Source organism: Peromyscus eremicus, chromosome 5, assembly GCF_949786415.1.
Source record: "Peromyscus eremicus chromosome 5, PerEre_H2_v1, whole genome shotgun sequence".
NCBI classification, from domain to species: Eukaryota; Metazoa; Chordata; class Mammalia; order Rodentia; family Cricetidae; genus Peromyscus; species Peromyscus eremicus.
The window spans coordinates 21,577,360-21,604,205 of record NC_081420.1 but is presented as its reverse complement, the minus strand read 5'-3'; the positions used below and the strand labels follow the sequence as shown (position 1 = coordinate 21,604,205).

General features: G+C 43.3%; 1 protein-coding gene and 1 pseudogene across 1 annotated transcript in view; both read left to right on the top strand.

Moving 5' to 3' along the window:
• The window catches only part of Hivep1 (HIVEP zinc finger 1), a 141,552-nt gene that overhangs the window by 43,995 nt on the left and 70,711 nt on the right, over positions 1 to 26,846 (top strand). The gene's annotated exons all lie outside the window — the stretch shown is intronic.
• LOC131911185 (cytochrome c, somatic-like) lies at positions 514 to 1,130 on the top strand (annotated as a pseudogene).

The window sequence follows — 26,846 nt, the reverse complement described above, 5'->3', positions numbered from 1 at the left end:
TTGAATTCTAAGTGCCAGTTTCTAGTTGGCTTTCCTGTCATCGGGTTTGTGAAAGGTCAGAGCAGCAGCAGCAGCAGCAGACAGATGCAAACAGTGAGGAAAAGAGGATCATGGGAAGGGAATTCCAGCGAGTCCACCAAGTGCTGAGTGCTGACCCAGCATAAAAAGCGCCACCTGTCTCCCGAGGCAGGAGACCGACAGAAGAGCAACAAGCCCGGAGCATGGGTTCATGGAGTGATGAGGTCCCATGGAGCTTAGAAAGGGCAGAACCAGGTTGTGACTGAAGCCAGGTGGCAGTAAGGTGCTGTGGCTGAAGGTAATACTTCCTGCAGCTGGTGTATGTCTGGAGAGAAAAGGACAACGAGTTTCCTTTTCCGGCCCCATGAGCTCTCCTGCAGTGAGGAAGGCCATGGGAATGTAGGAGGGAAACCGTGCTGGTGGCTGTGGCTTTCAGCTTCAACACAGATGTGATTCAGATGAAAATCTTGATATCATAGTGAGCGGGTTGTCCGTCTTCGTGTCGTAGCGATCGTGGTGTTGGTCACCTGGGAGCGAAATAAAAATGGGTGATGTTGAGAAAGGCAAGAAGATTTTTGTTCAGAAGTGTGCCCAGTGCCACACTGTGGAAAAGGGAGGCGAGCATAAGACTGGACCAAATCTCCATGGAAGACTGGTCAGGCCGCTGGATTCTCGTACACAGATGCCAGCAAGAACAAAGGCATCACCTGGGGAGAGGACAACCTGATGGAGTATCTGGAGAATCCCAAAAAGTACATCCCTGGAACAAAAATGATCTTTGCTGGAATTAAGAAGGGAGAAAGGGCAGACCTAATAGCTTATCTTAAAAAGGCTACTAATGAGTAATTCCACTGCCTTATTTATTACAAAACAAATCTCATGGCTTTTAATGTGTACCATAATTTAATTCATATATCAAAATTCAGATCATGAATAGCTAACAATGTTTTTGTTGGGACGGTCCTGATTTAAGTAAAAATGACTTATAGTAAAGTGGATATGATCTTTTTTAAAAATAACAATTCCAGTCACTATCACAGCTCTCCCTTCCTCAAGATCGGATTGGACTTACTAAAGTTATACTTTCCACAAAGATGGGGTGTCACCTCAAACCTGTTGAATGGTTTTATATTTAAATTTATATAACTGGGAATATGGATATGTTTAAACACTGGGAAAATTCTGTCACTCTCTCAGAAACAAGAAGATTCACCTGTGTTTCAGTTTATATTCACTGGCCTGTTACAGGCAATGGAACGCCAGGAAGCAACTGTCTATTCTTGACTTAATGATGTCATTTTAATTAGAATTCCCTGTCAAAGGATGCTGCCTTTCACCATTGAAAGGCACTTATTGTGATCTATGTATAATATCAAATAAAGAGTATTTAGCACTTCTTTAAAAAAAAAAAAGAAAATCTTGATATTAACACAATGCTTATTGCTTGTTTAAAAGCAATATTATTTTTTCCCCTGATCAAGAATCTCACTAGAACAATAAGGCAGTGTACATTTTCATTGACTTCCATGCTGAAATGTGAGCTCCCAATGGTTAGTACCAGAAAAATGGGTCATCTTGCCTTTCCCCGTTTCAAGTAGAGATAACTACACTTGAAAGTTAATGGCTTTCATGTTCTCACAGCTCATAGCTCTCAGCAGTGTATAAAAAGTGCCTACTCTGAATTCACTTACTTTAATCTGTCAGTTTTGGTGATGATTTGAAGTATTGTCTGTAGTGTTACTCTTGGTTCAGTCATTTGCCTGAGGACCCTGTAAATAACTAGCTTGATATGAGGGTCCATGCTTTAGGAAGAACAGTATGCTGTCCTTCCTTCCCCCATGGGTGGACGTAGAAATTCATCAGTCTGTGCTCATTGAAGAAGAATTGGAAGATCATATACTGAGGGAATTATAGTCATTCATAACTGTATCATACGGAAGTAACTGCTAGTGCTTGTAGTTCATGTATGTGTGTTCATGTGGCTACATGTACACTAAACAAACATTTACACATACGTGTATGAGCGTAAATGTGTAAAATGTACAGCACAGCTGACACGGGGCAGCAAGTATCTTTCCAGTGCTCCCCCGCCACATGACTGGTGACTAGTATTGTCAGTGCCACAACAATGACTGCACTGTGCTGTCCCCTGACTGTTGTAATTGGCTGTGTGACTAGATGGCTTCTGTTGTATCTACTTGGTACTGTGGAAGCATTGTCATTTTTTTTCCTCTTTTCTAGTTAACTAGTATGACTTACTGAAGTGCATTTTTCGATTAAGAAAAATACCACACTTTCCTTCTTTATTAGAAGTTTGAGCATTTTGGGCTGGGATATGATTCCATAGTAGAGCATGCACATTTCCTTTGAGGACCTAATTCAAGATTATTTTATTTTATTTTGATCTTGCAATAGTTACAAGAAAAATTTTTCATTTTAAATACCAAATTTAGGAACGTGTTTATTTTCCCTTTGCAGAGTTGGGGGTGGAACCCGGAGCCTTATATGTTCTAGGTGGGTGCTGTAGTGCTGGCTGCAGCTCCAGCTGAACACCATCCTTATCAGCCTCCATCTTCATGTTTCGTTCACTTTTTCATGGTCTTGTCTTCGTGTTAGGGCTGCTGTTAGGGGAGGATGGGAATTTCTTTAGTGCTTGCTGCCTCCCAGGATGGTATAATATTTGATAATTATATAAATGATGATAGAATCATATGAAGAACACTGATAACCAATGGTACAGTGTGCTATGGGATATCTATTTGATAAATCTAGAAAGAAAAGGGGAAAAAAACAATTAGAGTAATTGCTTTTGGGCTAGGGAGATGGCTCAGTTGGTAACGTTCCTGTCTGTCAAGTATAAAGACCTAGCACCCATGCAGAAGAGCTAGGTATGGTGAGTAGGCAATCAGGCTTCTCCTTGGAGCTCTTTGGCTAGTCAGTCTGCCAATTGGTGAGCACCTGGTTCAGTGAGAGAAACCCTATCTCAGAAGATAAAATGGAGAGCTATAGCGGAAGATACGTCATCTCTGGCCTCCATGTGCACAGACATATATACCTCCACACAAAAAATTAATTCTTTGATAGTAAAGTCTATCATTCCTTCATTTATGTATTTATAAATAGCACCATCTCTCTGTGTAGCCCCAGGAGGTCTAGAATTCACTGCCCTACTGTCTCAGCCTTGAAGTGCTAGGATTGTTGTTTCTAATTAAAATAGAAAATCTGAGTGTTGTATCCAAGGAGTTGCCTCAAATCAAAAGACATAGCATGGAACATATATAAAAAAACAGGTAGTGTGGAGGGCTGGAGAGATGGCTCAGAGGTTAAAAATACTGGCTGCTCATCCAGAGGACCTGAGTTCTATTCCCAGCACCCATATGGTGGCTCACAACCACCTGTAACTCTAGTCCTAGGAAATCTCACCCTCTTCTGGCCTCCACAGACACTGCATGCATATGGTACATAGTCATGCATATAGGCAAAGCACCCATACACAAAATAAAAATAAAATGAAGAATAAATTAAACATGTAGTATGGAGAACACTAATTCTTTTGTTTGAATATTTGATTTCTGGACTGGAATATTTTATTTTAAAGCTATTAAATTTCAGAATATAAATTGAGTTATTTCTGTCAGCATCCTAGATTTGAGGCAGGAGATTTTACTGTGATGATTATAAGGCCTTTCTGTGCTTACAGAACAAGTTATCCAAAATAAGCCGAATGACTGAAATCAGTGTGTCTAGTTTATAGCCCAGGACAAGACAAGCATCCTCTAAGTCACTCCTGTTTGTAAGTGGGCACAGTGAGATATTGATGGGAACCATACATCCTTGTACTGCACTGTGGAGCAGACGTGGGTAAATGAGCCCTTTCTTACACATCTGATTGCTGAAGCCATGTGTAAGGTTAAGAAGACTGGGGCCATCGTTCTGGGAGATTAGATTAAACCTTGGAGCAGTTTCAGGGATGTGTTGCTCATGCTACAGTAGAAAGCTCTACACCTATGTTCCTGTAGACAACATTTATTTGACTCCATATATTTTACATGCACACACACACAGGAGCATGCACGCATGCACACACATATGTGTTTTTAAAAGAGGAATGAAGGTAGGAGAGGAAGGATCCACGACTTGGAGGGTGGTAGTGAAGGGTGGATTTGATCAAAATAAAATGTATTCTTATTTGCAAGGGAAAAAATAAAGAAGAAATTTGAATGCATATTGCTGGGTGGAAGATGCCAACTTGAAATGGTTACATACTGTGTGAATCCAGCTATGTGGCATTTTGGAACGGATAACCTGTGGAGACAGTAAACACATCAGGTTGTGGAGAGGTGGAGATACATGGGTGGGCCTGAGGATGTTAGGTGGTGAAACTGTTCTGTATGATGGGTACCAGTGCTGCCTAAGTGCTGGTGTATAGAGCTTTTGTCATAATACGTGGAATGGACACCAGGAAATAATGGAGTGTTGATTCTGGCTTTGGTGATGTGACACTTCAGTTTAGGTTCTTTGGCAGGTGGTCCTCTGTGGTGTGGTGCTGGATGTCTTGATGCTGACAGTGGAGTAAGTTATGCTTGTAGGATGGGGGTATATAAGAACTCTACTTTCCAAATGTATTTTGCTGTCGATCTGAGACTCCATGAATGTACATCCATGCTCACGAATGTAGCTGTTTTTATAATGAATGCAATACAAATAGATTTAAAATATTAATTTTATGTAATTTTTATTATTGATATGTTTCCCACATCAGCAGAGCTACTGTCACTTGGAAGACAGGTCCTTTGCTAAAGAGAGAGCCTTATGCTTGAGCCAATTGGCAGTCCACTGCATGAAAATCAAGTCTCACCCTTGTCCTCCTCTGTAGTCTGGTCAGAAGATGGCCTTGCTGTTCATCTGCATGTCCCACAATCCAATTGCTCATCTGCATGTCCCACCATCCAATGTGAAAGGTTTTGAGGGTATCTCAAGTATCTTCTCCTTTCTGTGATCAAAGACTTGCAGGCGGGAGGTCCCCAGGACAGCAAGTGTGCTGCCTCACTGTAAGCAGCGGGCCTCCTGTCCTGGAGACTCTGTACCATGTGACTAGTAGTGTAGCTAGAGTTTTTCTCTCCAGGTTCTGCCAAGCCCTGGCAGTCCTGTAGCCCACTTATAAAATAGACATACAGACGATTATATTATTTAAACTGCTCGGCCATTAACTCAAGCCTACCATTGTCTAGCTCTTACTCTTATACTCAGCCCATTTCTGTTAATCTGTATGTTGCCACGTGTTCTGTGGCTTTACCTGCTGCCTTTACATGATATGCTCCCTGGCGTCTCCTCCTCTCCGTCTTCCTGTTCTCTCAATTCTTTCTGCTAGTCCCACTTATACTTCCTGCCTGGCTACTGGTCAATCAGTGTTTTATTTATCAATCAATCATCCACAGCATAGTAGCATTTCCTGATGTGCTCAAGGTTGTTTGGGATGCTTCTCTATTGAGTATTTGGTAATACAACTCTTTCTGAGTGGATTTAAATGATGGGTAGAAATGTTAGTTTGGGGGAAAGGAGGAACAGGAAGACGATCTCTATTTCTTTAGGACCCTTCATGACAATCAGTAGTAAGATGTAATAAGTGCTGAATTTAAAGTTTATAAGTCCCTAAAGCCAGCATGTTGAATTGTCCTGTCTCTGTCATGTGTGCGAGTAGGAAGACATCTAGGAAGTCAGGCAACTTATATTTGTTTGAAACTTTGCCTTCGTGCTTAGAAGACCATATGCAGAGATTCAAAATAGGTCATTGTCAATTAAAATGGCGCTGTAATGGCAGGGCTCTGACTTGAGAGCACAGGCCAGTGTCAGTACTGCTGGAGACTTGGAAAATGTGCACAATTTATCTGTATTAGCATTTGAATGCAATACTTAGTGGGAATACTAAAGATGTAGTTTTCTTAAAATAGCGTTCATCCAGCTAGTGAATTCACCCAGCTGGAGCTTAGAGAAATTGGTAAAGTTAAAAGCAGATGATGTGTTGCAGGGCCACTTCTAAGTTACCTGTCTCTTTTGAAGTTGACTCATAAATGAAATCCTAGAATTATTGACCTTATAATTAAAAGAAAGGCCACAAAACATTCATTTAGAAAGGATTTTTGTTGTTGTTGCATTTCTGATGGTAGAATTATGAAAATGAATAAAACCTAGCTTTTGTTTTTCAAATTTAGCCTGTAAGATCGTATATGAACAAATACCTTGTTTGGGGGTATTGAGTTCTGGAAATAGAGCCATTGGGTGGGAGCTGGATAGTCCATATACTCTAGGCCTGTGACTACAGGCTGGGCATGCAGGGCAGTTTCCTCCCGCTCCCTGAGGTGGCTGCTGCTGGGACTAGTGAGTAGCACAGGCCACATTGAGTGGCCTTGTTAGCTTGAAAAGGAAGAGCTTCCCAGTGTGCATGCAGGTGTGTGTGCATTTAATAGCTCACACTCACTGTGCAGCTAGCAGCTGTTTAAATTACACAAACATTCTGAGTTTCAGTCTTACTTCTGTGGGGGCGTGTGGTGGGAGTGGGGATATTAGAAACAAAGCAGGCAGTAATTTCCGTGGGTTTTGATCGGATTGTGTCCCTGTGTCATCTGAACTCATATACACTTGCTCTGAACTCAGGGTAAAGGTCTCGATCCTCTCATCATGCTGATCGATCCCTTTGCCACTTCCCTCGCGTGTCCTGCTTTGAACTTGAACTTTAGAAGCACTGGCCTCCTTCCCCTTGCTTTCCCTTGCATCCTGTTCCATTTCCAGCAGCCACACTGCTCTGGGTCTGACTCCTCTGTCTGTGTGGTCTGACTCCTCTGGTCACTCCAGGTATCCTCCGGAATGCTGGTAGGCCAGGCTGGGCTTAGCTGTTTGAGAGATAGCTTCCATGGCTCCAGGTGACCCTCATGTCTGTCCCCAAGCATCAGAGTGCCCAGCACATTGATAGGACTTATTAAATGCTTGTGGAATAATTAAATGAAAGTTTTGCTTCCTATTTCATTTTTGTAATTTTTTGTGCATACATACGTATGTAGGTGCATGTGTGCATGCTTGTGTGTGTGTGTATTTAAATTAACTATATTTATTCTGTTGTTTTTGAGACAACCCAGTATTTAATAACAGTGTACAGGAAATATATATTTTTGTTATAATATGTACTTTAAAACATTCTTTTTATTATATATTATTTGAAACAATTTTTAACTTAAATATATTTTGAACATATTCTTCTCCTCCCTCAAGTCCTCCCAGATCCTTCCCTAAGACCTTAATTTTTGCTGTATCTTTTGCTCTAAAGCAATTGTAAAACATATTCTGATGTGATCATTAATACCCGCCAGTTATTAATATGATGCTGTAGATGAGGACCCTGTCACTGTGATCTCTGTAGCCATACAAAGTGGGCACCAGTGTTGCCTCTTTAACTATAAATTCAGGAAATAAACTTGAAACAGTTTAAATATAAAATGTTAACAGCTAAAGGGGTTTCTGACCTGTCTGTGATTCCTGGGGGATTCTGACTAGATAATTGACTGGTTGTTTCAAAAAGCAATTAAAAATAACTTGATTTTTCTAAATAAACGTCAGTCTCCAAAGGAGGCAGTATGTATTGGATGTAGTTGGTTTGGGATCATCATAATGGATGGGCAAGGTCTCTTGTCTCCATCTCTGTAGCCAAATTGCAGGCTAGCTAAACTCTTAAAGGACTCTTATCTAGAAACCCAGATACAAAGGGTCTTGCTGAGACACTGGGTTGGGAATTGGGACTCAGCAAATTGCAGTTGTCTTTGGATCTTCTGTCAGGTTATGTAAGTGGTCAAACAAATGGATTTTTAACTCTGATTTTCCTAAGTTCAGAAGGATGTTCTGGAGCACAGGACGAGGAATGCACAGCTGTTACTTTAAGAAGGAAATTAAGTCTGGAGGGAAAGCAGGCTGTTAGGACTGCTGACATTTGTGGCCTCCTTTCATTTGCGTAAGAGGTGGACTGGCTTCTCTGTGGCTGCGGTTGCCATGGAGAGGTAGTGGGGGAGGACTCCCAGGACTGCAGCTTGCCAGCCAGTGAGCAACAGAGCTGCCTCTGAGTGTGACGTGAAGGGGCTGGGAGCTCAGGTGTGCCAGCACACAGATAATGAGGATGGCTGACCTGCCATGGCTGGTAATGTGACTGTGCACATACTCCTGGGTGTGATGTGTGTGTGTATGTGTGTGCGCGCGTGAGTGTGTGACTGCCTGAGGTTTGCTATGTGAATGGAGAAGAAGCTTGTGTTGTTGTGTGTTTCCACCCTTTGATGTGATTTCCTCCACTTGATTCGAGTTGATGAAGAGTTTAAGCAGTTAAACCAAATGTGAACACTGTTTATACTAAGAAACTAGTTAACTTCACCTGGCTTGTTTGCATCTAGATATCATCTTTTAGCAAGGCATATAAATAATACATACACTCAGAAAAATCTAATATGGTAGGCTGAACGGTAACCAGAAAGGAGTGCGTTACTAGCTGCAAATATTAACACATGGCTGTCTAGAGCGGTGCAGCTCGCTAATGCAGGAGTGACAGTGAGGTGGAAGATGATCTGCAGAGCATGCAGAGGGAAAGAAGCAGGTGTTCTGAAGATGAATGTGCTGCATCTTGAGATGAATTTTGATCTTTGCTATTAATATTTTTTGAAGGAATCATTTAATGTCAAATAGAAAATCATTAATAGTATAAGTTTCTAGTAGGTACTCATTATGGCTTCTGTTGCTCTGATGTAAGATGCCTGTTGGACAGGAAGCTGCATGAATTTTAATTTTTGTTTTCTTGTGGATTGGTAATTTCTTAATGACTTTATTTTATTTTTAACTATGTGTATATGTATGTCCCTGTGGAGTTATGTACATGGGATTGCAGGTGTCCAATGAGGTTAGAAGTGTCAGATCTCCTGGAGCTGGAGTTCTGGGTAGTTGTCACACTTCCAGTCTGAATGCTAGGGACTACGGAGGGTCCTCTGGAAGAGTGGTCTGTGTTCTGAACTGTGGGACCAGCTTTCCAGTCCCATGATTGGAAATTATAACCCAAACTCTGAAGTACTATTTAAGAAAATATTTCTAAGTAAAAATGTGCTTCTTTTGAGGAAACACATCATGTATTAAGTTTATCAAAGACAGTGAAGTTCATTTGACTTTTAGTTATCTGAAGAAATCTAAATAAGGGCTGATATTAATTCTGTTTTATAATAAAGAATTGAAAATGCTATAGGTGGGAAAATAAACTGAGTAGTTAACACACACTACAGTTTAGTTTAAGAGCGATATCTTACTCTGCCAAAAATAGAAAGGTCGGGGGAGGGATAAAAGGAAAGGAGCGAGGGAAAGGTGTGTGCATCTCTGTAGCCCTCAGTAGAAGCAGGACAGTCATGAGTTCAGGGATAGCCCGTGTTGTTTAGTCACAGTTGATAGCACACTCTGTCTTAATACCCAAAAGCTGGAGATGTGACTTGGTGATGGAGTATTTGCCAGGCATGTGAAAGGCTCCTTGATGCCCATTCTCACCCAAAGAAATAGATTATAACAGAAGATTTGCAGAATGTAAATGTGTATTGTATCATTTATTTGGAAGGTATCATTTCAACTTAAAGTATCTTAGACACTTTAGTAAATATTGAAGACTTTTATATGTAAAACCCTTCTTTAGATGACAGCCTTTCTTGGCATCTGGAAAGTTCTGTGGTTTTTATGTGCTGAGATATTGTATCTTAAAGCATTTCCTTATGTTTAAATTATACTATCTAAAGTTGTAAGCATTTGCAAATTATATGCAGATGTTGATGGAGTCAGTTTTAATTTTCTTAATTTTAATCCCATGATACACCTTTGTAATTAAAATGGAAATAAAATTAATTTTCTCAATTGAGAAGTATGAGAAATAACCTATTAGAATTTTTATGGAGGTCGTCATTGATGGCACCCAACTACTTGCTAAGTACTATTCTGAATGTACTGATGCTTTTGGAGCCTCTTGCAACGTTGTGAGGTAGATGCTGTCTTCTCTCCCGTTTTACCAAAGAGGAAACTGGAGTTTGTTCCAGTGTCGCAAAGACAAAGAAAGATGGATGAAAATTTGCAGCTTGAAGTCCTTACTGGCAGCGGGGAAAGCATTCTACTCAGGTGTCCCTTCTCCTTCGGTGCCTCCATTGTCTGTGCTGAGTGAGGGAAGGAGTTTCCTCCTCATGGTTTAGTTTTCTCAAACTTGGGTCAGTGAACACACATGAGCACGTTAGTGTTGACCGGGAAACCTCCACGGGATTAGCTGTTGTTAGCACATACTGTTTCACATGATAAAACTTAAGAGACTAATCCCCACAATTTTTATTGCCTTATTTGAAAGCAGTTAAAAGTAGGAATAAGGAGAGTATGGTAATGTCACACTGAACCTTTTCAGCTCATTCACTTACTGATTTTCAACAAGGTTTCTGTCCTTTGCAGTCAGCCATTGGAGCTGAGCCGTCTGGAGGCTGTTCTGTATCTGGTACGATACTGAGCAGACACACTGGCCTTTTCTCATCAGATACCAGTCACAGCCTCTGTCCCTCAGTTGTAACAAATACAAATGTCTCCAGATATTGCCAAATGCCTTTTAGGAGACAAACTCATTCCTGGCTACAACCACACGCTGAGTTATGTGGGCAGCATAGATCAGTAGCATCACAGGACAATGAGTTGGGACAAGGACGTTAACAAAGATGAGAAAGATGAAGCTTTCACAAGAATGACATGAGAGAGGAGGCTGGCTTGTACGGCTACTGTGGCCACATGCATTGTGGAAAGGAGGGTAGCTCAGGGCATGCCTGTGGCAGAGAGACCCAGAGAAGGTCTACTCAAGAGGTGGGGGCGGACTAGGGTACATAAGATGCCTGGCTTGAAGAGGTATTTTAGAGGTAGAACCAGAAGACTTGGAGTTTTCCATAGTGTTGCCCTCCTGACAAGGAATAGAGGACATTGAGCAGTCTGCAGAACTGACCTGCCACTGAGGGAAGATCTGGCAAAGTCTGCCTGGAACTCACGAGTATTTTGTTGGAATATTAGAAACTGCTGAATATCTCAGACCTTCATGAGTCTTGCGGCCTTGATCTTCAGTCACTGACTGCCATGTTTAAAATTAAGTATTGATTTGCCAGGTGGCAGATTAACTGTGATCTTGGGAAATGAAATAGACATGACCTCTTCATATATATCTACTTACAGTAAATAACTTGTTGGACACCAAATAAGTATATTGTTCTCAAGTCATCACTATGAGGTTTATAGATTCATTTAAAAAAGTCCTTTCCCCTGAGCTTCTGCGTTCCTTCTTTCTTAACATACAGAGGCGAGGGATAGGTGTTCAAGACACTACCTCAAAACAGAGAGAAAAACAACATTGAAAACATATCCAGATAAATTACATGAAAGATAGAAAGGATCCACCCCAAAATAGAGAACTTAAGGTTTGCCTAAGACCACAAGTCATAATGGACAAATGAGATAAAATTAAATATCACATCACATTATATGGAGTAGATGAAGTTCTGTGTGAGGTGTGGGAAGGGAAGGAATTGATACCTTTCTGGAATTATCAACAGGCATTTCTGCGAGTTGGGATGCAAAACCAGGATATATCCCCACCATGGAGTTGAAGACTTCATTGAGGGGTAAAACACCTAAGGCAGGAGGAGATGGGTACTGTTGGTGCATATTACAGTGGCCCCAGTGAGGGTCAGGACAGGGCTCCACAGGCGCAGAATATTGAACATCACATAGATAAGAAATTGCCCAGTTAGGCAGGGTGCTTTTCTGGTGTACATGAAGAATCCAGGCATTTGTGTGTATAGTACAGTGTCTGCAAGTTCACACTGAGAGTTACTGTGCCTGGATTCACCTGGCACTTCCCATGTTAGTGCTGCAGTTTGTGCCTTTAGAAAGACCAAGGGCACGTAGCTGTCCTCTGCCCTGTTGGCTCTCTCCTCCTCTACCCGCTACCCTCCCCATTTCCCCCATTGTACCCTCCCTTCCCTCTCCTCCACCACCTCCTTCTGCTCTTCCATCACCCCTATTCTCCTTTCTCATTCATTCCCTGGTGCTATGATAGACAAGTGTTACCACTGAGTCATGGCTCCAGCCCCTAAGAAGAAATGCTCTCAGTGGCAGGAAAACAGCATGTGCTATCTCCATTCCTATATCTATTTAAGAGCAGTGCATGTACATTGATTTTGTTTTGCTGGGTTATTTATAGCTCATGGACTTAGGAAATAGTGAACCTTATCAGCTATACTATTATCCAAGTAATAACATCTCATCTCTCCTGCCTGTGCTGCCCAACACTAAGTTCCATGATTTCCCATGTCTGGGCATTTGCTAATGCATTTTCCTCATGCTTTGCTTCATATGGCTTCTGTGATGCACTTAGACTCCCAGGCCAGTGAGAACGGCTGATAAATGGCTGGCAAGCCATCTTGGGTTTGGTTAGATAAGATAGGCCCATGCATAAGAAGTTCCAAGTCTAATTACTGTCACTTGTGGCTCTGAGGTGGCCAAGTGTGGCCTTTTGTGAGCCACATGAAAGCTCCTTTTCTTGACTGTGATGGCTCTTGAAGCACATGAATCCTCGGAGTTCCTTGGCTTAGGGAGATTAGATTGAAATTTTCATGCATTGCAGATTTGATCATAAATATTTGTGTAGAGGCATTTAAATGCACTAAGAACTTTCAACACTCTCATAATTTTCCATGAGCTGTTATGTCAAGGTAACTGTGAAGATATACAAAGATTGTACATATGACATCAATTGGGATGGCGGCTTCATTTCAAACAAGGGTGTATTCATATTATGTATAGCACATATCTGTATATAATATATACATATGCACATACAAAATATATGAACTGTTACTAATTATTTAGGCTAGTGGCTCGTAAAGATGATGTAAGTAGATGGAGAACAATTTTTTCCCTTAAAATGTGACTTCATGTATTTTAATAGGCAGATCTGGTGATAATGTTTCATAACTATTAGTTATTTGAAAACTAGTTTAGGGGTTTTGTCAGAGGCTGGCCAGTAATAAAGAGATGGCCCTTTATTTAATGATTGGTCGTTAGTATTAAGAACACATGGTTGAAGCCTCCAAGTTTCTGAAGCTTTAAAAATAATTTTCTGTTTTTAGTAAAGCATATCACTCAGTAGCTAATACTGTTTGCATTTGAAGTTACGGCAATTGTAGAAAATTGGTGATCCGAAATAAACATTTAATCTATTTATAGTCATCAAACAAAACAATGAAACCCTGTGACCTTTTCCCTGTACCTCCCATGGAAGTCCAGCTGTTTGCTCACTTATCATACTGAAAGGGTGGCAAGGACCAGTTAGACACTGTAGTTCAGTTGAAACTTTCTCAGTTTGGATTTGTTGTTGTTTAGTGTGTGGTTTTTTTTTTTTGTTATAAAATGTAAATTCTTCCCTGCTTTTGCAGAGCTATATACTGTGTAGAACAATAAGGGATCACTGCATTTGTCTGAATCCAGTGTCTGGATTATTGGGCGTGCCGAGGGCCATATGTCCAGTGGGGTGCTAGAGACAGTGGTGAGGAACACTGACCGCCCTCTTCCATTGGGAACTCCGGGTCTGGTGGGGGGCCTTGCAGTAAAATGAAATGACCACCGTGGAAAAGAGACACCAGATCTCAGGAGCTGTGGGACTGAGTACCTGAGCATGGCTGTCGGCTCTGTCTCAGAGAGCTCTGTAATGGTATTGTTTTGGCTGATTGTGATCGCAGGTCCCCACATAAAAGTAACATCAGTAATTGATGACTGCAGCTGTTAGACCCAGCCTGTTGTTTTTGTGTTTTCACCACTTGTACCACCTACGCACTGTTTCACATCCTCTTTTGGTTCTCATGGTTGGGGGTTATCATTTGGAAAATATGCCAATTGGGTTATGTTGAAGTCAATGAACATAGTTCTTAATTGACTTTGGAATGTTGACTGACATTTTGACTAAATTAAATGAATATCTTAGAATATTTATAATAGTATTATGGTGGTTAATCTTGTTAACTTGGTGGGGGTTAGAATCACCATAGAAACAAACATGTGGGTGTTTCTATGTGGGATTTGCTAGATGAGGCTAATTGAGGTGGGCCTACCCACCATAATGTAGGTGGCATCAGTCTGGGGTCTGGGGTCCGAGGCTGGATAAGAAGGAAAAAGAGAGCTGAGCATCCTCATTTGTCTCTCTGTTTCCTCACTTCAGCTGCAAGGTGACCAGCTACCCCCACTTCTGACAGCAGGCCTCCCACCGGGCTCCGCACCAGGCCCGCACCAGGCCCGCACCAAGCTCCCACCAGGCCTCTCACCAGGCTCCGCACCAGGCCCCCACCAGGCTCCCACCAGGCCTCTCACCAGGCTCCGCACCAGGCCCCCACCAGGCTCCCACCAGGCCTCTCACCAGGCTCCCACCAGGCTCTGCACCAGGCCCCCACCAGGCTCCCACCAGGCTCTGCACCAGGCCCCCACCAGGCCCCCACCAGGCCCCCACCAGGCTCCCACCAGGCTCCACCAGCTCTCACGAGGCTCCACACCAGGCTCCCTACCAGGCTCCCCACCATGGTACACTGTACCCTTGAGCTGTAAGCCAAAATAAAGCCTTCTTCCCATCAGTTGCTTTTCTTCATGTGTTTGTCTTAGTGACAAGGAAAGTGACTAATGTAGGTGTCTTTGCTGTTGGAAATTAAAATACCACTAACTGGGAGGAAGAAACAGACATCAAATACACAGTGAAAAAAACGTTGCTTCTTTGAGGTTAAAGTGAATGTAAAGGCCACACCCAGGAGTCACCCGACTACTTACGAAATTTGACTTTATGAAAATCTACTTGGTTTTAGATGATTGTTGAGTCCCACCATCTAGTCAGTACCTTTTGAGTTTCTTGATGATTTTTAAAATTTTCTTGTAACAATATTAAAACATTAATAAATAAATAATTAATAAATGCAAGCTTATACAATATATGTAATACTATTTCAAATAGAATACACGTTTGAGATAAAACTTTTAACTTCTGCAGTAACAAAATATGACAAAGTACAAACTAAAATTCATTAAAATAAAAGAGAAATCTAACTCTCAATTCCCAGTCAGAATCCAAATGCTCAGCTGTGCGCTGTGCTTGGCCTTCTCTGTCAGTTTTCATTCTGACATCTTTCTCTGGAAGAAGACCCATCCCTTTGGCCTATATTCCAGGTTCATTATCATGTGTGAGCTTGACTTTACATACATAACAGATCCTTTCTGATTTTAAATTCATTTTCCAGTTAGTCATTGATCTATTGATTCCAAATGCTTACAGTTGACCACCATCCTCTCTCCCCATTATCCATAGTGCATGGCATCCCCAGACCCTAATTGAGTGCCTAAAAGGTAGTTTCAAACCTTCTGTATCCTATGTTGGTTCCTTATACATACACTTACCTATAGAAAGTTTTAAATTGTAAATTAGGGACAGTGGGAAATTATAATTACTACTAAAGTAGAATAATCTTCACAATATAATGTAATAAAGTTATTTACAACTTAGGAATTAGTTCTAGAATATTCCGTCTAATATTGGGTAACTGGAACCAGACGAGAAAGCAGAACCACAGTTAAGGGAGGCTGCTGTTCTTTCTTGTGTGTAAATGGTGTGAGGTGCTGAGTGCAGTGCTGGCACAGGCCACCTGCCTGCAGAGCCTGTAGATGGGGCATCCCTGGACCTCGGCCTCTGGCATGAATCCTGCATGCTGTAGTTCCTGTCTTCTTAGTTCCCAAGACCCTCTCGTCCCTCGGCACCTGCTTGCAGCTTTATGCTTCTCAAATGCTGTTCCTGTCCCTGCTGCACACCTTCCCCATCTCTCTTAAAGGAGCCTCTGCACCACCAAACTCTCCATCAGCCCTCACACGCTGCTGTGTCCAACAGGAAGACAGAAGAAACCAAGAAGTGCTTATAGCAAAGAAGATGCTTTCGGGTTTTCTAGAGAGTTCCATGGCAGATAATTGACTTGCTCTTTGTAATGTGTAGTAGAAATCAGAGGCAGTTGTTTCATATCAGGGAGTATTGGTCAGTAAACAATTTTGAGACTTCTGTGAAGTAGCATGAAATAATTCAGAAGCACTAAGATTCAGGATCGTAAGGTTTGCTATTTATAGGTTGGCCTTGGGCTTGGGGGCACTTTAGAAGAATTAACGTTCTGTTTTGTATTTTATTTGTAAATGCATTGCTAAGTTTGCTTGAAGCTGTCAGTTAATCCTTCAATCGAAGAAAAGTATAAGGCTGGGGAGATAGTTGAGGCAACAGAGGACCTGAATTCGGTCCTCTGAATACAAACAAAATAAAGCTAGAGGGGATGACACGAGGCTGCAGTCCCAGTGCCAGGGAGGCAGAGATGTGTTCCTGGGAGTGCCAGGCCAGTGAAGGACCCTCTCAAAAAAGAGGGAAATAAAGGTGGACAGCACCTGAGGAATGACATTGCCCCATGGCCCTCCCTCCAGGCTGCCCTCCAGCCTACACACACATGCATGAATAACACACACACGCACACCCAAATAATTATACATGTTAGCAAGAAGCAGATGGTCAATACTTTAGTCTTTGTGAGGCTCATATAATTTATGATGTTCATGTTATTTTTTCCCTTTGCCTGTTTGTATTTAAAATGTAAGAAGCAAACTGCAGTGAACAGCCATAGGCTATGTTCTGTCTATGGACCACAGCTATTGTCCTCTGCCACAGGTCCACAAGTGTGCCTGTCTGCTGGCCTTTGTTTTCTCTTCACCGTGGACCCCCTTTCAGCAAAGCTTTTAACATTATAGGCAAATTTCTCAACTTGTGTTCATGTGAAGTTATCTTTCCTTTTCCTTTTTTTCTGCATGAAAAGGTGTAGAATTTGACTTTTTAAAAGTACTTAGGCAGGACGGTGGTGACGCATGCCTTTAATACCAGCACTTGGGAGGCAGAGCCAGGCGGATCTCTGTGAGTTCAAGGCCAACCTGGTCTGCAGAGTGAGATCCAGGACAGGCACCAAAACTACAAAGAGAAACCCTGTCTCAAAACAAAAAACAAAAAACAAACAAACAAAAAAACACCCTTTAGTCCATGGTTCTCAACCTGTGGGTTGCAACCCCTGGGGTGTTAAGTGACGTTTTCGTAGGGATTGCCTAAGACCATCTAGAACACAAATATTTACATTATGATTGATAACAGTAGCAAAATTACAGATATGAAGTAGCAATGAAAATAATTTTATGGCTGGGGGTCACCATAACACGAGGAACTCTATTAAAGAGTTGCAGCATTAGCAAGGTTAGTCATTAGACATTCCATGGGACCCCTCCCCATACACACCCATTTGTGTGTGCATGTGTATCTTTGTCTGTTGGCTGGCCAGTGACCCTCTGGGTCGGTCTGTCACTGACCCACAATGCAGAGGTTATAGGGAGCTGCAGCTAGTCAGTTTTATGTGGCGATCAGGACCCAAATTCCTGCTAGAATAGCAGACACTTTACCCAGCTGCCATCTTCCCACCCCCTCCCTTATAGTCTGTTTCATTTGATATGACTGTGTGTGGTGTTCTTTGCAGTCATTTTTGGGACTCACCAAAGATGTTTTCAATCAAAATTGGGGAGAATTTAGCCAGTATTTTCTTCTCCCCAGTTCTTCTTGGGCATTTTGATCATCCCCAGGTCTCTCCCTGTTTTCTCCCTTCCTATGTATGCCACACTGTCACGGTTCTCATGACACGTTGTTTCTAGGGGTTAGAGAGCCATGTGCACAGTATTTCAGTCTCTGGACTGTCACTCTGGCTTCAGATCACTCTAGAGCAGTGGTTCTCAAGCATCTGTGTTTTCTGGTGGTCTTAGGTGACCCCCAAAGGGTTCTCGACCCATAGGTTGAGAACCACTGCTCTAGAGTCACCCGCTGTGGACCTGGCGTGGGCTGCTCTGGGTGTTGTCTTGGAGTTGCCCTGGTTTGTGCTGTCAGCCCTGAGATGCACTGTTTACCTGGCTCCTTGGAGTTAACCTAACCCCGTGAAAGTAAGTCAGCTGACAGCCAAGGATCCAAGGTGTGTTTATGGATCCTGGGTCTCCTCTGCCTTCTCACCTGTGGTCTCTCTCACCATGGTGACCAGGCTCCAGCTCTTTCCGAGCACATAAAGACTTGCTCTTTGTTTCAACTGTGTTCTCTGCAGCTGGTAATCACCCTTAGGAAAGAGGACATTGGAAAGAGGACATTGCCATGTGATCTTTCTTGCTTTTCCTCTCATCAGTAAGTGTCAGCTCATCTGTTTCTTTATTTTTCCCCTGACCTTGGTCATTTCCACTTTAAAAAACTTTTGCCGCAAATTTTATCAATAATATAAGGGTTTGATCCATCCATTTGTGTCACTGTATCATTGTCCAAGTCCTAAACGAGTAGATACTGAGCTCTGCAGAGCCAGTGCCTGATTTTATGCCTGTGAGAACTAATGGTTGATACTGGCAAGGCCCCTGCACCAGCAGGTGGAGAACTCAGCCAGGGCTCTGGTCCTTTGGGTCATGGAGCTGATGGGGGATCTCTCCTGCACTGCTGCTGTGAACTGAAGGAGGGAGTTAGAAGTCAGCAGTGCACCCTGAGAGCTTCACTTTATCAACATTTTCCTTGCCATTCTAGAGACTGTCACTGAACATGGTATACTGCATGCTAGTTAACTCCAGGTCTCCAAACAAAACGACAAAAGCTATGTAAAGAGCACAGACTTATTTTCACTCTTGGTTTTGGCAGCTGCAGTTCACAGTCCTTAGCTCCTTTCCTTCAGGTTCTGTGGGGAGACAGAGTGTCCTCGCCAGGGGCATGGATGGAGCAAATCAGCTCTGCATGGTCCGTCTGCTTCTGTGGTGAGATAGAGCGTCCTGGCCAGGGGCATGGATAGAGCGAATCATCTCAGCATGGTCCTTCTGCTTCTGTGGTGAGCTAGAGCGTCCTGGCCAGGGGCATGGATGAAGTGAATCAGCTCTGCGTGGTGGAAAGGAGGCAGAGTTGCCTGGGCTGACACACTTCCTCCTTTTTCCATTTTTATTCCACATGTGACTCCAGCCTAGCGAATGGCGCCATCTCATTCAGGGATAGTCTTCCCTCAGTTGTCCCACATTCCAGTCAACTCTGGAAACACCCTTACAGAGAGACCCAGAATTATGAAGTATACCCAACTGACTGATCTGAGTGCCTCTTCCATGAAGATTACCCTCATGCTGTAGATTGTAAGTCTATTTTAGTTAGTGAATGTTGATTCTTTAGTATTGCAGTGTAGGTTCTGAAGGGAAGTCGCTGCCTTGCTCAAGCTTTGTGTACCATAAGCTCTGAGGGTGAAGTGAGACCTATGCTAAGGGTAGCTGTAGTGTCCTCAGATGAGTGATGCTTTTTGTTCTATCTGTTCTCTCCCACTCTGTATGGGGCTACAGTATGGGTGGGATGGTGCGCTACAAAGGAACAGGTTATGTATTTCACTTTCTGCTTCTTACATATAGCAAAAAAATAGTTTGTGTTAATAAGAGTTATACTCGGGGAGGAATTTTACAACCAAGAAAGGTGAAAACAAGCAAAAACCCTAATATTTTGAGAAACTGGGGAAAATGTATCTTTAAAACCTCACTGAAGCAGGGTATGGTGGTCCACACCTTTAATCCCAGCACTTGGGAGGCAGATGCAGGTGGATCTCTGAGTTCAAGGCTGACTTGGTCTACATATCAAGTTCTAAGATAGCCAGGGCTACATAGTGAGCCCTTGCCTTAAAAAAAAAAAAAAAAAAAAAAAAAAAAAAAAAAAAAAAAAAAACCCAACCCATAACTAAATAAAATCTCACTGAAAAGAATGATGAAGTGAAGCTTCGGTCTGTATTGGGAAATCTCAGCCTTGATTGGGTCTTCGTAGGTTTCTGCTGCAGTTGTTGAAGTTGCATATAGTAATGCATGTTTGTGTCTTTGTATGTGGTGCAACATGTGACTTCTTGGGAAAGGCTGATTAGGATTTTTTTATTAAGGGGTGTTCCTAATTCCGTCTTGTTTTTTAAATTCGCACTTACTTTAGTTGGAATGGTAATAAACAGAGGTGTTCTTTACAACTCAAAAGGAACAGTGTATCTGTGTGATTCCATTTTTTTTTTTTTTTTAGGTATTATACTGTAAATGTTTAAGTAAGAAAAATAAGTGGGAACGGATGACGGATGTGGTAACACTTGACAGTGGCTAACTTGGGTTGGCATATATTTTCATCTTGTAGCATATACTGTTCAAATTTAAGAAGCAAGTTAAATTTCATAGTTAAATAATTCAAACTCAGTGACAGAAAAAAAAGTACAATAAAGAATGCATCTTTTCTCTAGGTCCCTTTACCAGGCAAGATTGTAAATGCCACAGTAGTGGCCTGTATATCCTTTTGTGTACACACACAAACACACTCAGCACACACATCCATTTTGATATTCTTACACAAGGAGAAGTGTACTAACATACTGACCTACTCCTTGGATTTTTTTTCTTTAACTTGGTAGCTTGGAAAGTTTTCCAGTCTTCAGGTTCTTAAGTAGAGTCTGTGACCCTGTCACCATCCCTATTCATACCAGAGAAATTAAGAACATTGGCTGGTACATTTCTAGAAAATATTTTCTATTCTTTTTACTGCTATTCTTGCCTTGGTGTGTGCAAACCTGCCTCCTAGTGGCAGTTCAGAGGTTATTTCTATGCCTGTTGACCCAGAGTGTTTGAAGTGGGGGGTGGAGTGCAGGGGTCGTCTTAGATCCTGCCATATGCTGGCCTCTGGACACTGACTCCTCAATCTGTTTGTATGTCATTTCCTGCTTAATGTTTTTAACATAATGACTGTGAATAATACCTAGTTTCTGAAATCTCAGAACAGGTCCTTCTGGTTCTTTTTTAAGTTTGGCATTATGGAAGTTTCTAAGTGGCCACAAAATGGACAGTTATAGTTAATCTGCCCTGACCTGTCCAGCCATGGTGGCCCCTAGCCAGCCCGCTCCCACTCACTCACTCCCCTGGCTCCTTCTGCCTTCCATTGGCTTAAAGCTGACCTCAGCTGTGGCATTTCCTTCTTGTTCTTACATAAGCACCAAACATTAAGACTTCACCAAGAACTCCACCAAAGGAGTTCCTTCCTCTGCTCAGACTCCCTGGCACGCTTTAGTTTCCATTTGTCTCCAAGTAGTTTTTAAACCCTTTGTGGGGATAATCAGGTTGCATATATTTGGTCATCCTTTTGAGCCACAAGCTCGTCTTCCAGTTCCCTCGTTTCTTTGCAGATTACTTGTCAGGGAATTGGGCTGTCTGTCCTGTCACTTCCACTGTTGGGGGTTTGAAAAGTCAGATACAGCCCTGTGTGCCGTTAAAGCTGTTGCAGCCAGCCGCTTACAAGCTGAAGCCGTCTCTGGCTGTCTTCAGGCTGTGTTGGGCTCTGTGTCCAGGCTGTGGCTCAGCATAGCTCTGCTTATGACTATGACTTGCATGGGTCTCTGGTAAATGACCATAGGTTCAAAATAGAGAATGCCCTTTGAAGAAAACTTCACAAGAATAAAGTAACTCAGCACCAGGCAGTGTTAATCAGACACAGAGAGCATTGATTGTCATTTCTGCTCCTGTCATAGAGTACCAGGAAGTGCTTGAGTCATGAAGAAAAAGGGTGTGAGTTGGACAGCTCTGGAGTCTGGGGGGATGAGGACCAGGTGTTGGCACCTGTGGAGGCCATCTTACTGCACTGTAGCCCACAGGGGCCCTGTCTGCATGTCTCAGAAGAGTGGGAAAGAGCAAACCTGCCCTTGCAAGCCATTTTGTGGTGGCTTGCATGACATGACCATTAGCTCCCACCTCCCGCTGTTCTTCATTGAAGACTGTTTCAAATGTGAATTTCAAGAGGGGTAAAGATATTGGAGTCATAGCAGATAGCAGCCCTTAACCATGATCTAGATCATGTGTGCACTGGCTCAGTCATTTGTGGAAGCGGTTTTTAATGAGAATGTAATCAGCTGCTCTGTGCCCTGTGGAGACAGGCCTATTGAGAGTCTCTGATGTGCACATGGAAAACTGGAACTGTAAATTCTCCATAGATATGGTTCTTGCTGAAGGGATCAGTGAGGAGGCCAGAGCCTAGGAGGAGCCCAGCTGGCTCTCACTGACTGGCAGCTGCTTTTCTTCCCAGGTGAGTTGTCTGAAGCATTGGGAACCAGACTCACATGTTCTTGGCCCCACTACAAACACATCATGAGATAAAACAACTTTCCCATCACTGGTTTGCCTCTCTGATTACATTTCACCTTGATTGTAGTGCCTTCTGACAGATCAGGGGTCCAGGCTAGCCCACAGAGGTACCGTGGTTTACTGTAACTGGTAACATAGAGCCCATTCTGTTCATGTACTGGCAACAGGCCATGCATGAGATTGGAAGAGAAAGCATGTTTATCATCATAGCTCATGATATACAGGAACCTGAGCAGATGCTTCAGGATACCTGCTCATGTCTTCTCTCCTAGTGTGTGATGGGGGCAGAGCTTCCTGAAAGAAAGTGTGCCCTCATCACTGTTCCAAAGTTGGAGGAAGGGGCCACACAGGGAATAAACCCTGTGGCTGGGAGCTAAGAATGCTCATTGCTGAAAAAGAAAACAAATACAGTATTACTTGAGACCCACATTTCACTCAGCTAGTCCTCGAAGGAATATGGCTACCTTCTTCCCTACAGAGTCTTCCATGCATGGGATACTGCTGTTTAAAGCCCAGGGAATGAACATGACCATTTTTCTTCTCACACACTCTACTTCTCCCTCCCCACTTAGAGATGTCGGCTTGCTTGTGTCTGTGGTGATCCGAGGTCCAGTTGTGATCAAAGGCTGCTTGCTGCTTTCTGATAGATCCCCTGATGCTGGGGAGGATTGACAGAGAGGAGGGTACTGTTTGGTGAGGAGATGAGGACGTGGCACACAGGTCACGTTTACAAGATTGTGGTAATTGCTAACTGAAGGCTCAGTACCTGATGAGTGGTGCTGTGTGTCTCTACCCTAGAGGACGGATGTGAACAGATATTGATGAAGCATTGACTCTTCTGAGGAGCAGTTGGCAAATTATGATACAAAGATTAAGAAATGTGAAAGAATCGCCATGTTTCCATGTTACTCTTCGACGTTATCGGACTCATTCTCCCCATTTTCCATTGTCTCCTCCTGTAAGAGCCTCTGTTCTCCACTCCACCCCAGCAGATCTGCCTTGTCTTAGACTGTCTTGTTCTAACAGAAAGAACCAAAACCCCGAGATACCCAAATGTGGCTTACACAGCTTGTAGGACAGCTAATCAGCATAGCGCAAGCGTCTGCTCCTGACGGGGAGTTTGTGGTGAAGGCCCTGGGCATGACAGAAGGCTGGGTCAGGGAGAGCAGGAGTGTTGTGTTACAAAATTTCCTGGGGAGATGCAACACCCTTGTCTACTCATTCCAGATAGGTAGCCCACGACAGACCAAAGTATAGGCACCACCAAAGTCCAGCTTGGTGAACCAATGACTTTATTGGGGTTACTTACAGGAATATGGGTGAGGGGTCACTTAGAGGAGCAGAAATGACTCAAAGACAGCTGCGTCACCAGAACCCACAGCAGCACGGGTGACAGTCACGAAGCTGGGAACCTGGAGCGCACTGCACAGCCTGCAGGCAGATCAGCAGGTTGGAGAAGGACCTTTTAGGTGCTTCGGTTGGTCTCAACCTCGTCCAGGCTGCTCGGCTGGTCTCAACCTCGTCCAGGCTGCTCAGCTGGTTTCTGCTGTTCCGGGCTGCTCAGCTGGTTTCTGCTGTTCCGGGCTGCTCAGCTGGTTTCTGCTGTTCCGGGCTGCTCAGCTGGTTTCTGCTGTTCCGGGCTGCTCAGCTGGTTTCTGCTGTCCAGGCTGCTCAGGTTGGTCTAAACCTCTTCATGCTGCTCAGTTGGTCTAAACCTCGTCCAGGCTGCTCAGTTGGTCTAAACCTCTTCATGCTGCTCAGTTGGTCTAAACCTCGTCCAGGCTGCTCAGTTGGTCTAAACCTCGTCCAGGCTGCTCAGTTGGTCTAAACCTCGTCCAGGCTGCTCAGCTGGTTTCTGCTGTTCCAGGCTGCTCAGCTGGTTTCTGCTGTTCCAGGCAGCTGGTCTGGTCTGAGAGTCCTTTTTGCAGCTTGGCTTGGCTGAAAGTTTTCTTTGCAGCTCAGCTTTCCCTTTTCTGAGGGGGACTCACTTTTATTGCTTACTCTGACAGGGAGGGGCCTAGAGAATCTGGTCAGTTTCAGGGAGCGGTGTTTCCCTTCCTACTTAAGGAGCTTCCTCCTGGATGGAATGTTTTAATCTTGGAGGAAAATGATACACAACAACCAGGAACTTTGATCACAGGCAGTCTGTTGGCCAGTCAACCAGGTACACAATACTTGGTTTTCTCTATTTTTCCCTAAGCAAACAGACCTTTATCTTAGTCTTTTGTCTTTGATTCTGGGACATTTTCATATTTATCATAGGGGACACAGATGTATTATTTGCTGACAAGAAATGAGGCATACAACCAGCTATCCAGAAAAGCCAGAGCAGCATATTAGCAGCTTTGTTTAGTGTTTGGGGTTCATACTTCTTGAGTCTCTGCATCCTTAGAGAGGTGTGTGTATGTGTATACATACATGTAGGCACATATGAGTGTGCAGGGATTCACATACATGGCCACACATTTGTTGGACTCCATCCCTGACTAGGTTAGTAACCCATGTGCAGTGGAGCCTAGTGGTCAGAGTAAGCATGGTCTGGCTTCATATTCCTTTGCTGTCCACCGTAGTTACCATGACTACTCCCTTCATTTGCTGTGTCAGAGACCCTCATGGGTGAAAGCAGAATCGAGTGTTGTCATTCTCTACCCCTGTCCAGTGTGCAGAGGCAAAGTGCTCATGACCATTGAGAGACCGGTGGAAGGACGAGGAAAACATGTCAGTTTTCAGCATCTTTATACAACAGTTGACTGAATAATTTACATTTTTCAGACATTGTGTTTTCAGCTACAGAGTGACTGTAGTATAGGGCTGGCACTAGTGAGAATTTCTGAGTCTGTGCTTTGGTATACATTATTGAGAATGTATAGCTTTGTGTTTTAATTTAATTCGATGTCTGTTGTTCAAATCTTAGATGGTCTCTTAATAAAAAACCCAGAGCCAGATATCAGGGTGAAAGCTGAAAGATCAGAGAAGCAGAGCAAGCCAGCCACTAGTTCTTACCTGTACAGAATCCTCAGCCTAAAAAGAAAGAGTTCCTGTTTCCTCATGCCTTATATACCTTTCTCTGCCCAGACATCACTTCTTGAGATTAAAGGCATATATACTTCCCAGTACTGGGATTAAAGGTGTGTGTCACTGCTCTGTTTCCAGTGTGGCCTTGAACTCACAGAGATCCAGATGGATCTCTGCCTCCCCAGTGATAGGATTAAGGATGCGTGCCACCACTGCCTGACCTCTGTGTCTAATCTAGTGGCTGGCTCTGTCCTCTGATCCGCAGGCAAGTTTATTAGGGTACATAATATATCGTCACAGAGATCCTTAGCTTTTAGTTGCATATGGAGCTTTCCCTCCATCTCCCTGAGCATCCTCTGGCCTCAGTGTCAGCACTGATAAGGCAGGTGGCTGATGCAGTGACCCCTGCACCTGATAAGGAGCTGCTCACGAGAGCCAGCTGATAAGACCTGTAATTTAGAGACTGTTACTTGTCAAGATTGGCTGTGTGTTGGAATCACCCAAGAAACATTTTTAAAATGCTGATTTAATTGGTACAGGGTGCAGCCTTGGCATCAAGATATTTTATAGGGCAGTAATATTAAGTGACTCAAATGTACAGTATTGGGATCATGTTTCAGGGGCTTTATAAAGAGTTATCAAACCAGGACCTGGAATAGTGGCAGGAAGGCTCAGCCTTGGGCTAAGTTGCTTTGACATGTCTTAAGAAATAGCCTGTTTAAAAAAAAAAATGAAAGAAAAAAGAAATAGTCTGTTAGCATAGTCCCTGTCTGGGCTCCTGTGAGCACCTAGACAGCTGGGCCTGGGGGAAGCTGGCTGGACTTCTGTATGTTAGGAAATGCGTGCTTAGTCTCAGAAAGCCTCTTGTCCTGTCGTCTTTGTATCCTCTGTGGGGTAAAAGGTACTAGAATTCCTTGCCAGTGTGATGACACGTGTCTGTTGGAGACCCCCGAACAGTGGGGGCTCCCTCCCAGACCCGGGATTAGGCACAAACCACATCCAGTCATCTGTTTTCACAGAGAGATCCTTTATTAAGCAGGGAAGAAAAGTTAAAGTGGCTGCTTTCTGACTCAGGCAGAAAAACAGCAGCAAATGACCTTGTAGGTGTGATTTTAAGAGGGGAAGAAGGGAGGTCTGTGTTATAGTGGGCTAGGATGCGGTGGTAAAGGAGATAGGGGACAGGGAGAAGGAAAGGGACAAGAGAAAGAGGGTATTTGTCCTGCAGGGACAAAGGACTCCTCTGGACAGAGAGGAGACAGACATGACACATAGGCAAATGGTTTATAAAGGTAAAGGGGGAAACCCCCGTGTTATGATGAGGTGTTTAACTGGACATGTTAATTAGGTGAGCCAAAGGGGGCTTCTGATTACTGGACCTTGGCAGGCAGCCTCAGGAGGAGGAAGTGGCCAAATAAGGGAGTAGACCTTGGTGGCCAGCTTTAGGAATGTAATCTAATGGTTCTTAGCAAGGCAGAGGGAATGGGGGAAGGGCAAGGCCT